This window comes from Humulus lupulus, chromosome 2 (assembly GCF_963169125.1).
Source record: "Humulus lupulus chromosome 2, drHumLupu1.1, whole genome shotgun sequence".
NCBI lineage: Eukaryota > Viridiplantae > Streptophyta > Magnoliopsida > Rosales > Cannabaceae > Humulus > Humulus lupulus.
The window spans coordinates 76,427,245-76,441,070 of NC_084794.1; the positions used below are offsets into that span (position 1 = coordinate 76,427,245).

At 35.1% G+C, this 13,826-nt stretch overlaps 1 pseudogene; it reads left to right on the forward strand.

Annotated features, from left to right (window-relative positions):
• Nucleotides 1–5,316: 5,316 nt before the first annotated feature.
• LOC133818057 (myosin-1-like) lies at nucleotides 5,317–13,488 on the forward strand (annotated as a pseudogene).
• Nucleotides 13,489–13,826: the final 338 nt, after the last annotated feature.

Here is a 13,826-nt window from a genome sequence, read left to right on the forward strand (position 1 = left end):
TCGAGTCATTTGGCCATAATCATGTAACAAAGTATGATTAGCGATTTAGGGTTAAGATATAACGTTTCACTAGAATGTTTACTGTATACATTAGGATCCCAAAAATATAATTTAAAGGTTAATTACAACAAAATATTTACAACCAGCCGGCCTAAACGGAAAAATAGGGTTTAACCCTAGTTCTTCTTTCAACCCTCGGCCATGGCAGTCGAGCAGCTGCATATTACACATCGCCACCTAAGCTCTCCAACTCAAGGATGATCCAACTTTCTTTTGCCTTTACCTGCACCACATAGCACCCGTGAGCCGAAGCCCAGCAAGAAAACTCGATATGCTCATGAACAGTAATAACATGTCATCAAATCATGATGTGCATGCCTAGCAATAATAGCCTTAATCCCGCATGCAAATAATTTCAAATAATGATGGTTGCGGGCCCTGCCCTCCTATATGGATGACTATCAAGTCAATCCTAAACAGATGAGTGATTTACACTTGAGGTTCCGATAACAATGCTGGGGCTTATAGCCCTAATTAAATGGGATCTGCACCGTTAGATGAGTGACTGATGAGTCACTAGTGTGGGTTTTGTACCCTTAGCCATTTGACGATACAGTCACCTGGGCCTTCTGGCCTTGGCTCTGAGTAACTAGCCATAGACTAGACAAGCGCTTATAATTTTCATCAAACTTGAGGTTGGTCCGGCATTAATGCTCATGACGAGTCATTCAATGCAAATGTCGATTAGATCTAATCTTTTCGACTTGTGTTCATGACGCTTATGCTGCTCCTGACTCATAGGTCAATAACACATGACCAGTGCTCAGAACTACTGTTTAACTTGACTAGTAAGTCATAACTTCATAGTCAGTTCTGACACCATTGCCGATTCTGACTAGTAAGTCAGTGCCACGTACAAGTAAGCAATGCTACCAGGCATATATCACATGTCAAATATCCAAATGTAGGGCATTCAACAAGCTTACTTAACAATTGATAGCATAATTAGGATCATGCACAAACACAGAGACTCAAGCTTTAATCAATCTCATATTCAACATTCATGGCATGCCCTAACCACATGTTTCTCGTGCATCACATGCATCACATACTGGGTGCAGTTTTCTTACCTCTGGTTCGAGCGAGAAATAACAATTGAACGACCCTTGAGAATGATCGATCCTTTAATCCCTTAGCAGTCACCTAGTCGTAACCAAATATAACCTCCATTAATGAAAATCAACAATAAAAGGGTCTTGACCTAAACCTCACTCCAGGGACCACAAATTGCACCCAAACAGTGAGTAGATTCGATCCCAAGCCTTAGGAATTGAAACCCCGAGCCAAAATCCCTTAAAAACACCCAAAACAGAAATCTGTAGCACCCTAGAGCCCAAGACAGACAAGAACCACCCTGAGTAGCACTGTAGCGCTACACCGAGCCAGACTTGCCTTGAAACTTTTCCCCTTCGAATCCACCATTTCCAACCTGAACCAAAAGCTTCCAAACCTCATTTTAGGTCCCAATTGAACCCAAAAACCATCTACATATTTCCTAGGCATCACAACCAAAGTAACCCCAGCCAAAACTCCCATCAAATTCTCAACTTTCCAACCCAAAAACCAAACTGAAAACCAAATGAAAACAGAGGAAGAACTAAGGTTTTAATGGCCAGAAACTCACCTCAATCTCATCTTAGCACCCTGTTCAATGGTAGAGCATAACCCAAAACCCTCAAGGCTTGGTTCCCTAGCTTGATTCCCCAAATTGAGCTAAAAAATTCAATGAGAAAAGGTGGAGAAATGGTGCACGAGAGAGGAGGAACCTTTGCTCTGTTTTAGTTACTTCCACAGCCATCTAATGGCTAATATATATCCTTTAGGGTGAAAAGACTAAAATATCCTTAGGTCATTTCAAATCCTCTTAAGGCCACCAAGGGCAAAATTGTCCTTTCCCGCCTATCTCGTTAATCATAATTAACACCCTCAAATTCCCATTATTCTCAATATCTTCAAATGATAATATATCATATCCCATTAGCCTTTAATTCCCAATAATGATCTAATCCTCAAATCTCCCCGAGACTCACCCTGAGCCCCGAAACTAATCTCGATATGACCAGACCGATAACTTGCATTCAAAGATCGTCTCATGTCGAATGGCTCGAACAAATCCACATATAATATGGTATTATTCATAATTCACCCATATGCATTAAAATACACAATTACGCCCTCAATGGGCTAAATTACTAAAATGCCCTTATAATGAAATGGATCCATATGCATGCATTTATCATCACATTATAATATAATTCACATAAACATGTATATAATCATTTAATAACATAATAAATCAATTATTGCCCTCCCGACCTCCTAATCAAGGTCCTAAACCTTATTAGGAAATTTGGGGCATTACAACCTTGCCTCTTAAGAAGTTTTACTAGTGATAACAAATCTTTGTTAGACTTTATTTATCTCATCTCTTGTAAGGATTAAGTATAAAATCCACATTTCTTATTATTTCAATTTGAATAGTACAAGGTTGTTGTGTAAAATAAACACGGTGCCAGAATTTTTCAATTTATTCTTATTATTTAGCACGAGTTGATTATGTAAAAGCGATCTAGAATATTTTTATATTATGATCGTTTGGGGGTCATTTAACCCTCGATAGTCTTTGAAATATTCTACAAACTTCTGATAAATTTTTGCAACTTAGAATTTGGAAAGTCTGTGAGTTTTTAAAGGTCGAGTTTTCAAAGCAATTCTGAATGAAAACTAAGTTAAGAAAATTCAACGCAATAATAAAAATCCTAGAATTTAACTAGGTACAAAAATCTTGGAGTCAAACTAGGTATGAGACATGAATCCTAACAGGTATGTGCAAATAGGCAATCAAAACTCCTTGATATAAACAGGTCAACGACTAGAAATTAACTGGTCAATTCATCAGGCACATGTCTTGATCTAAAAAGCACTCCCTATAACTATGAAAGTGTATAAAATCTTCAAAGGTCTATAAACACGATAATAATCAATGGAAAGGGGGAGAAGAAAGATCAAACATAAAAAACCAACATATATAAGGAAAGTATGTACAAATTGAGCGGGGATAATTAACCTTGAAGCATTGCCCTAAGGCAATTGTCTCGGCCTGAAAGGCCTCCTTACAAGGGTTTGCAATAACCCTAACAATAAAATATAATAAATAAAACATGTATATTGAAGAGTCCTCTCATCCCTGAGCTCCAGCCGTTTGCTCCTGGGATGACATCTCTTCCTCTCCTCCATCAGCTTCAGCCCTAGAAGTCGTCTCCACCGTCTTCGCAGGCTCCTTTGCCAATCGGTCCTGCAACTTGGCGAGATAACACCCCCATATTTTAGAATTGAGGAATGAGAAATCCTCATCCTGATTGTACACCAAAATCTGATAGAACATTTCCTCCAAGGAGCTCTCTATCTGGGTCCCATAACCTTTCTTCTGAAGATTAAGCTCCTCAATCCAGGCAGCATCCTCCTTGGCCTTGGACAGGGACTTACCTCAACCCCTGAAACCTTCAGCTCAATGTCCTCAACCTTATTTCAGAAGTTGATTGGGGCCCTGGATCACCTCCAAACTTGCGCCTTTGCAATTTATTCGTTATTCTGGGAGATTTCGAGAGGTACCTTAGCCTCTTCCACCTCATCCCTGATTTGAGCAATACCATGGATATAAGTCATTTAAGACTGCAACCAATAATTAATGAGGGGCAGTTCATGAAAATATGAAACTAAAGAAGCAGGTAAGGATAGGACTTACAGTAAGAGTCATCTCCAATGCACAATCGAGGATGATTGTTGAGGGTTTCACCTTTATGGCCTGCAACTCTCTAGTGCTGACCATTTTTTGCATGCTTTGTCATATGGTTCATGATCTACTCGAGCGAGCCATGCAGGGGCCCTGGATGTTTCCCCTCCTCGATGTGAGGACCTGGGATCGTGATAGTTGGGGTTGCGGAATGGATGACCTAGAGGACATTCACAGGATTACGAGGAGTTAGAGGATGAGCATCTTGGGTCGTAATCACAGAGGACTAGGGCTACTTCTGGCTAGATCTAGTACCCTTGGCTTTGGAAGGATATCCAACAATAGCTCCGGTTCTAGATGTAACCTTCTTGAAAATCCTCAGCCTCTTGACAGTAGGGCCAATGCTGAAGATGTATTGGAGGCTCATATCTTCTTCCACAAGAATGAACAGAAAAGTTTGAACAAAGACTTATAATTCTAACTATGTAAACAGTAAGAAGTAACAGAAGAAGAACCCTACCCTCCAAAATAGAGGAGGAAACTACTACGATTAGTTTCAGATTATGGACCAAGATAGACACAACCTTTAACTCTTGGATTAATAGGTGAGGGGAAGATTCTAACATTACTACTTCGTGGGATTTACTAGGTCCAAGTCCACCATCCAGACTAGGCACATATTTGGCTTGCCTAATAGGAAAAAGAACCATGACACAAGGAATGCCATGATATGAGGTTTGTACCGTACTATTCAAAAATGGTGGACTTGAAGTGTAAAGTTTTATCTACTACTACGGTGTACTTAGTGTAGGCAAAGTCATGGCGAACAACCAATTAATCTACGCACAGATGCAAGGTAGATCCCAATCCAAGTCTTCAGATGTTTGTTCACGAGTTGCCTCATATTGAATCAGGTTAGTGCAAAACTGGCAGCGACTAAGTTTTTTTCCTTATCTTTATTACCTTGGTCGGAGACATCGGGTGTTTCCCTCGATTCGACACGACCTTGGTTAGTATCCTGCGTGCCTTCGGCAATCTTCTTTTACGCACCAACAGTGTGACCTCCTCCTCTTCCTCAACCTCTTCAACAAATGGAGGTAGCCTCTTGGAAAGACCTTCCAGTGTTTGATCTTCCCTGATCGTCCTGGAAGCCACCATGGTGGCATCATTCACAACCACCTTGAACTCTTTCTCCTTGATAGGAGCACTGACCAGAGTTTTGTATTGACCTCCAAGGGTCTCTGACCATGTCGTTCTCTTATAGATAGCTACATGTTGTGATAAATTTAATGTTTGATTTTAAATATGCAAGTGCACGTAGTCACACAAGTAATACAATGATAAGTAAATCGTCTTCTTAGGGATTGCAAAATAGAAAAATGAGCAAAACAATTACTAAGCAACTTATAAGTACTAAGAATCAAATGGGTTCACTACATCAAAAACTACTTTCCACAACACATAATTATAAGTCTTTTGAAAATGTATTATAATATATACTATGTAAATATTGGTAAAGCAATAGAAATAAAATATAAAAAAAGAACCAGCCTACCCCATTCTCCTTCTCGGATTATTGATTAACCTTTTTTCCCATTCTCCTTCTCGTCTCTTTCTTTTCCCTTCGCCCTAGCCGCCACTCCCGTAACCACCATCATCCTTAGCTCCGACCACCTAACCACCATCCTCACAACCCTTTTTCTCCGAGCCAAGCTCCAAATCTCAGGCACCTGTGAACCCAACCCCCGAACAAAGTGACCCCAGGTGCGAGCCCACCTCTGCGTGCCTTCAACCCAGTGCGACTTCCATTCGCGGGCCACCACCAGGCGCGATTCTGCACCCGTTCCGCTGTAGAGCCCCGAGTGTGCACCAAGAGAGGGCCTAGATTCCACAAGTCCAGGAGCGCCTCCCATTGAAAATTTATAAAAGTTGGTTCTTTTTGGGGTAAGTTGTTGAGTTCAATTGAGGCTTTTGTTTCAAACACTCCAGTTCTATGTCATGGTTGTTTGCTTTTCCTTTTTTCTTTTTCTCATCAATGGTTCGTTGGTAAGACCTAGAACTGTGAAAGAACATTGGCAAGTTACTTGGATGTAGAGGTTGTGTTGTAGATTCAAAGACCTTATGAACCGTCTCAGCATGTCAAAGTAGATTTTCTTACAAAAAAAAATAATTTTATGTTAATTTAACTTGGTACCGACTTGTGCTGATTATTTTGATAAACTTTGAAGATTTTAGCAAGCATCTTTAGGTGTTAGGCTCTTCAATTGTGACCCATAAGAGAAGAGCACTTGGGTCTAAACCTTATTTCATGGTCCCCGCCATTATGTTCATCTGATTAGTCCTTTAATGGGATCTTGTTAAAGTTTTGTAGACTTTTTTTAGCTCAAAAGTAAGCTTTTTGATCCCAGTTTTATCCGATTATTTGATATTTGTAGTTTCCAGAATTATTCAGGGAAAATGACCAAGAAATCCCGTCCTCCGCCAAATTTCCAATCAATCAAATCATTGCCTGATGATTTTAGGTTCATGTGTTCACCGACCTCTGATCAATTTGGGAAGTTTGGTGATGAAAAGTTAGGATACAGTAATATCACCTCATCAAGTATACCTGAAAATAATGATTCAGGGGATGTGGCTATTGATAATAGTTCTGGAAGCATGGACCAAGTGAATGAGGATTCACTATATGGTATGAACGTAGTTTCAGTTGAAGACAGACCGTCAAGTGGTGATGAATATTCAAACTCTGTAGCTCCACATGTGCCATCGGTCTCTGCATCTCGCAGTGAACACAGGTGGGGTGATACCAACTCTTATGCTGTGAAGAAGGTATATTTTTGGCTGTATGTACTAATATTTTCCAAAAAAGAATGGCAGTTCTTTGATGCATATGCAATTTATTTTCGTCTATGAGAGGTAGTGCTTATGAAATGATGACGTTCATTATGTGTTTTGCTCACTACTCAAGTATTGTGGGCTTTTGGGGTAATTTTAATGTCTTATATATTTGACAACATCAACATGGAACAAATTATAACTTTAACTGTTTATTTTGACAATTTTATTTTAGAATTTAGTACATGATATCAACTTGTTCATGCCTATGCATTTGGCTTCACTGTTTAGTGAATCTCAGAGTCTTTCTGCTATAGACTTCTTTCCCTCCAATTGTATATTTATTAATAACATGTAACTGCTCTTAGCCACGTGTTTAGTAGGTTGGTGTTTTACGAATGTTGTTTCACTTTTAGCAAACTTACTTTAGTATTTCGTTGTTAGATCTTCTGCTTTCCCCTCACCCAATCCCAAACTACAGTTTTACATTTATTGTCTAATGTGTTGCTGGTCTTTCCCTTGTATTGTAGATTGGTGGTTTGCAGATTATGATTTTTGTTGTTGTATAGAATGACTTCATACTCTAACTCTTGATTTTTATTTATATGAAGATTGTTACCTTTTTTGCTTTTCATTTGTAATTGTCTCTTAAATGCAATTGCACTTTCAATTTCATATTCTATTTTTTTTTTTGAAGAAATAGCTGACATGAGAGATCCAAATTTTGTTACAGACTTGTTGCAATTCAGCCTTAATTTTATAAACTGGTTTCAAAAAGTAACTGATGATTCCTGGAGCTTAGTTTATGAACATAGTATGTAGTTTTTATTAATTTCTGTACCTACTTCTTAAGTTTATTGTTTCAGAAGCTTCAATCTTGGTTTCAATGCCCAAATGGGAAATGGGAGGTTGCGAAAATATTGTCAATATCAGGGACAAAATCTATCATTGCATTGCCTGATGAGAAAGTAAGAGAGATATGGAAACTTTTATTTTTGCAGCAAGAGCTATGGAAACTTTGAGTTGAGATTTGATTGTCTTTTTCCATTAGATGTTTGATTTATTTTAATGTTCACTTTGTAGGTTTTAAAGGAACAAACTGAAAGTTTGGTCCCAGCAAATCCTGATATCCTTGATGGTGTAGATGATCTCATGTAGCTAAGTTATCTAAATGAACCATCAGTGTTGTACAATCTCCAATACAGATACAATCAAAATATGATTTACGTATGTTCTCAAATTTGTTGTAACCTTTCTTTTGTCATTTTCTTGGAAATATGTCTCCTCTATTGTCTTTACATTTTGATTGTATTCCTTGCAGGACCAGTGTTGGTTGCTACTATCCATTTAAGAAAGTTCCTTTGTATGGAAATGAATATTTAGACGCATATAAGCGTTAAACAAATGACAACCCACATGTGTATGCCATTAGAGACACAGCAATCCGGGAAATGATACTAGGTTCTTTACTCGTTCAATATTTATAAGATTATTCTTTTCAGTACATAAATCCCACCTTGAGAATTGTCATTAGCTGTTAAAAGTTCTAATGTGACTTACTTTTTTCCAGATGAAGTAAATCAGTCTATCATCATAAGGTTAGTGAACAATTCCCTTCCATTCTGTTATAAACTTATAATGTTGCAGTTTCCAGTTTGTTGATTGTTTATTTACATATTTTGATTGTAATTTTGTTGTCTTACATGTTTTATATGTTTTACACATCTAGTACAGAATATACTTAGGTCCTTTGATGTTTAAGTGAGAGATTTATAAGAATTAATGGGTTCTTTCATGCTTGAATGATTTGGATTTTTCAAAACTTAAAAAAAAATCATTATTACTTTTTATATATAAGAATATGTTGCAATCTTGGTAATTCTATATAAAAATCATTAGGTTGGTTACTTAGTTTGACATAAATTATGGACCAATGAACATGATATGCAGTTAAACTTGTAAATAGCAATACATGGAAACTTGAATTGGGTTTCTTAGTCTAGGATGTTTCAGGTAGATTTGCAACATTGGATAATAGCTGGTGCTGGTTTATGCCTTGGCAACATGCACATGAGAGTTGAAATTAGGTGCAAATATATGTGTTTTTACATATGCATTTGTACCATTGCATGTTCATTAACATGTTTGGAATTTGTTCATGCATGAGCTAATTACTATTTTAAATGAGTAAAAAGCATTTCATTTCTGGGTTTTCTTTGAAAGTTATGGCTTTCCATTTTTTTGTAATTTTTGGAATTGACTGATTACTTGCTGCTTTTTTTTTTTTTTTTATTGATGTATAAATGCTATTCTAGTAAAGTTAAGGAACAATTATTTTGGCAAAAAAAAAGAACATTTACTGCTGGTTGTATGAAGAGACCTTTTTGTTTAGGGAAAAACTGAACCATTTTCTTTATTATGGGTTTTTTGATGGTATATTATTTGGTAAGACATGTAATCTTCTTTGTTTGGAATTTTTTTCACTTCAAATCTTTCTCCTGTAGTATACAAAGATCATTACAAACTTCATGCCAGCTCTTACATTTCATACAAGTGTACTCACAACAGAGAATAAAAGGTTAGATTTAAAAGCCAAAAAACATATTATGATTAATATTTTTAATATTAATTTATCATTACTTTGAAATACAATAAAAATAGTTTATATGCTTATGCAAGGTTATATGTCTTCTTTCAAGTTTTTAAGATCAAACGATTTTTTTTTCCTAGTCTCAATTCCATGTTCTTAAGAAGTCTTTTAACTTTCTCAAACTATATTCCTCATGAATGAAAAAGTTGTCTTTATTGTTAATACCTCTTTCACTCTCTTGTTTTACTTGTAACTTCTTCTTAAACCATCATTCCAGTTTGCTGATAAGGCTTTTTTTTTGCTGCAATAGAAACAAATTTTTTTCTAAAATATCAAAATGTTGGTTTTAGTTAAACTGTAACCACTAAACTGTGAAGTTGAGGGGAAAACATTTTTATCATTATATTATATATATGTAATTACTCTCTTCAACTACTACATTGGGAAGTCACATGTCTATGATTATTGTGTCATGAAAACAAAGATTTCCAGAATGCTCAAGTAGATTCATGAGTTAGTAGCATAAAAAAACTGAGATATATAAGCTGAGATTAGTTCTTATACAACTTTGCGGTACACTGATAATATCAAAGGACCATATCAGATTGTATAAAATATTTTCCATCACATTTTTCAGACTGCTAAAGCTGGTGGGTGTCTTTTAAAGGCTTTCCCATAAGGAATAACTTTAGGAACTTAGAGAAACTGTTATCACCCATTGCTTCTAAACATGGAATGATCAGACTGCTAAAGCTGGTGGGTGTCTTTCAAAGGTATCTAATTGACATATTATATGTTCTTTGCTCTATGGAATGATCGTATATCTCTCCCTTTCACCCATTGCTTCTAAACATGGATACTCTTCACAATACATGTATCAGTTCAGTGTTAAATCCCTTACTCATTAAGTAGCTTTGTGGATTTTATTTACTTTTAAATAGTGTCCTTTTATATTTCTTTTCTATTTTCCAAGTTTTATTTGTTTGATTTTCCGTTTCAGGAAAGCTGAATTTGAAGAGTGCAAGCGACTATAAATATCTGAGCCAAAGCAATTGTTATTCAATTATGGGTGTTAATGATGCCGAACAATTTCGTATTGTCATGGTACCTTTGCTCATCATAATTTTTTGTACACATGAAACTTTAATCTTTTCTTGTTATTGAAAAAATATATGTACTTCTGCATTTGAACTTAGCATGGTTGCCATTTCAGGAAGCTCTGGATGTTGTTCATATAAGCAAAGAAGATCAGCAGAGTGTATTTGCAATGCTTATTGCAATATTATGGCTGGGAAACATCTCATTTAATGTGATAGATAATGAAAATCATGTTGAAGTTCTGGCAGATGAAAGTAAGTATCTTCTTGAAACTAAATAGAAATGAGTTCAGAAGAACAGTCTTTGCAAGTTTTTAAATGTGATTTTGTATAATGAACTATGAATATTTCTTATTTTATATGGAAGCACTGACATTATAATTACTTTTAAAAAATAGGATATGTTGCAACAGTAAACTTACGTATCAAAGTAATTGTTAGATTAAAGCATATTGACAATTGTAAATTTTTTAATGTTTTTTGGAAAGTTTTTGGGAGAAATTTTACTTGGTGCATTATATATTGTTAAAAAAACAGGGACCTACTTCTGTATAATCTTTTTACTAGCCTTGCATCATTGTTAAAATATCATTTTGGTTGAGAGTTGTACTATGGACAACAATTTTATAGTTTAAATGAGATAACTATTTATGTGTGAGTGTGAAACAACTATGTTAATTTTGATGGTCAATTGATGCTGGCACAATAAAGTTTCCTCACTTTTTGACCTAATAATCTGATGTGTTGCACATTCTTATGGTAGAAAAGATGCCTTCGCAAACTTTGTTTTTGTGATTGATGTTTGTTCTTTACTGAAGGTTACAAGTTTATTTTCAGGTCTTTTTAGTGTTGCCGATTTGATTGGATGTGATGTTGAGGAGCTTAAGCTAGCTTTGTCAACTCGCTAAATGAGAGTGGGGAACGATAATATCATTCAAAAGCTGAATTTATCACAAGTAAGAGTTTTTTTGGTGACATGATATGTTTGTGTTTCAGATAGTATATAATACAGTAAGTAGTCATGTAATATTGGAGTTAAGTGAGTTACTGTCCTTTTACATATTTATTCCTGGATATTACGTATCTCATTATTATTTATAGACTGTTTTAGAAATTGGTCTAAAATGACTAGGCTGAGTTAATTGAAGATCAATTGTTTGTTTCTTTTTCCTTTACAGTTTGGAACATTGTATTTAATGACAGATTGCTATTATGCTCATAATGCCTCATCGATGTTTTGGAATTGAATTCCACAATACCAGATTCTTGGAGTATGTTTAGGCTAATCCTAACTGCTCTATTTCATGCATGTGGTTAGGTGACAATTTGATTGTATATTTTTAGTTCAATTGAGGGTTGTTATGGATGTGACTTGCATGGGAATTTTATGTTCTAACATAAATCATCCCCCTCATTAATATGATGACATACTATTATTCGATCTACTACTAAGGTTACTGCTCCTTTACTCGTTTCCTTACAATCACATTTTTGCTTTTTACCTAGGCCATTGACACAAGGGATGCTCTGGCAAAGTCAATTTATGCATGTCTTTTTGAATGATTGGTGGAACAAATTAACAAATCACTTGCATTAGGGAAACGACGTACTGGAAGATCCATCAACATTCTTGATATTTATGGCTTTGAATCATTCGATGTATATTTCAGCTATGCTATTACTATCAAGCTCTCTTTCTCCATTTATATAAATATAATATTACTTATAGTTTGTGCCATGTAATTTGTTGTACAGAGGAATAGTTTTGAATAGTTCTGCATTAATTATACAAATGAGAGATTGCAGCAACACTTCAATCGTCATTTATTCAAGTTAGAGCAGGAGGTAACTATCCTATACTTGTATCGTAAGAATCTCATGTCAACTCACCATTGATTGGGTGGTTGTTGAATCTGCATTGTTTCTTTCTTTTCTGATAGCCTGTTATATAAATTAGTTTAACAATGTATATAATATTTTGGTTAGGGGAGAATAAATAAGAAATAATAAGTACTTCCTCTAATAACTACTTGCTTATAAAAGCCAGATTTTGTTAGAGTAAAAAGTACTAACATCATGATGAGATAATTACACATTAAGATTGACTTACCTTCATATTGACTATTGATTACTTTTGTAGCATTGAAGCAGCTTGTGCCGCACACCCTACTACTGACGTCTTTATCAACTTTGCTTCATTTAGAAGGTGGGTACTTGTTATGCTCATTAACAATTGGTATTTGAACTCCTACACAAGTACTTTTTAATGAACATGCATTATTTATTTCTCATTTTCAGTGTTGCTGTCTCTTTAATGTCTGCACTGAAGCAGCCAACCATTCGAGTTGTGGCTATCATTGCTGAAGGTGTACCCGAGTCAGATGCTAAGCAATTGTACTAACAATGATAAAATTATGTGCATTTAGGCTTCAGATCTTTGGATGGTAAGTCTTCAACGCTTAGAGTTTCAGTTTATATATATAAATAAATAAATCGTTAGTTCAGTTTTCTAAAGAATCTTTATTAATATGGCTCTAAGAGAAAGAAATAAAACTAGTAGCGGCAGCAGCACTGTTTCACTATTTAACTTGTCTAGTGGTGCTGATAGAGTAGACTAAGCTTTGAAGTTTTTTGGAAGTGTTGGTGCCTGCGTCCATGGTCACTTGAATTGATATTATGCACCATTTAATTAAAGTTCTAAGGCACTTGATTATAGATGGTTGTAGTAATGTGGGTAATATAATAACTTGTTTGTTATTCAAACTCAATTATTGTAAATTTGGTTATGCGTCATGATATTATTGACTATTTTAGATGAATGATATGATATTTCATGACCTCATTAGTTTTTCTTTTATGTTTTGTTTACCAGATTCAACAAGTGAAGTGCAAAAGAAAATCTGATTTGGAAGGCTTTGGTGTGCTCGACATTTGGAAGATCATGCATTCCTACCTTTACTTTTGAATATGCAACTATTTAAGACTATTTTGTTGACTTTTGTGAGAATGTTTTGTTTATGTTAATTAGGCAGTGTTGAATATCTTAAGACTTTTGGATTGTTTTTTAGATAATCTTGAATGTATTTTGACACAATTATTTGGTTATATGTGTTATGAACCATATAATTGGTACTCAAAAATATATTTGTACAATGTTAAGTATATTAAATGAAGCAGGTTTGAATTAAAGCAATAAAAAATAATTATAATGTACAACTTTATATAATAATAATTCAAGCTTATCCAAATATTAGAATAATACAAAAATGTGTTACAGTATCTTTTACAATAACACTGGTTTATAAGCATAAAATTATGATAAGCAAACTATTTTCTATAATGCAGAAAATGTGTTATTATAAAGTGTATCATAACACTACTTTATAAGTACAAAAAAGTGTTATATAATCTATTTATAAATAACATCATGAAATACTTATCTAACTATTAAAATAACACAACAAAAGTGTTATCGTAGGCTATACCATAACACATGTCTATAACTGTGGAA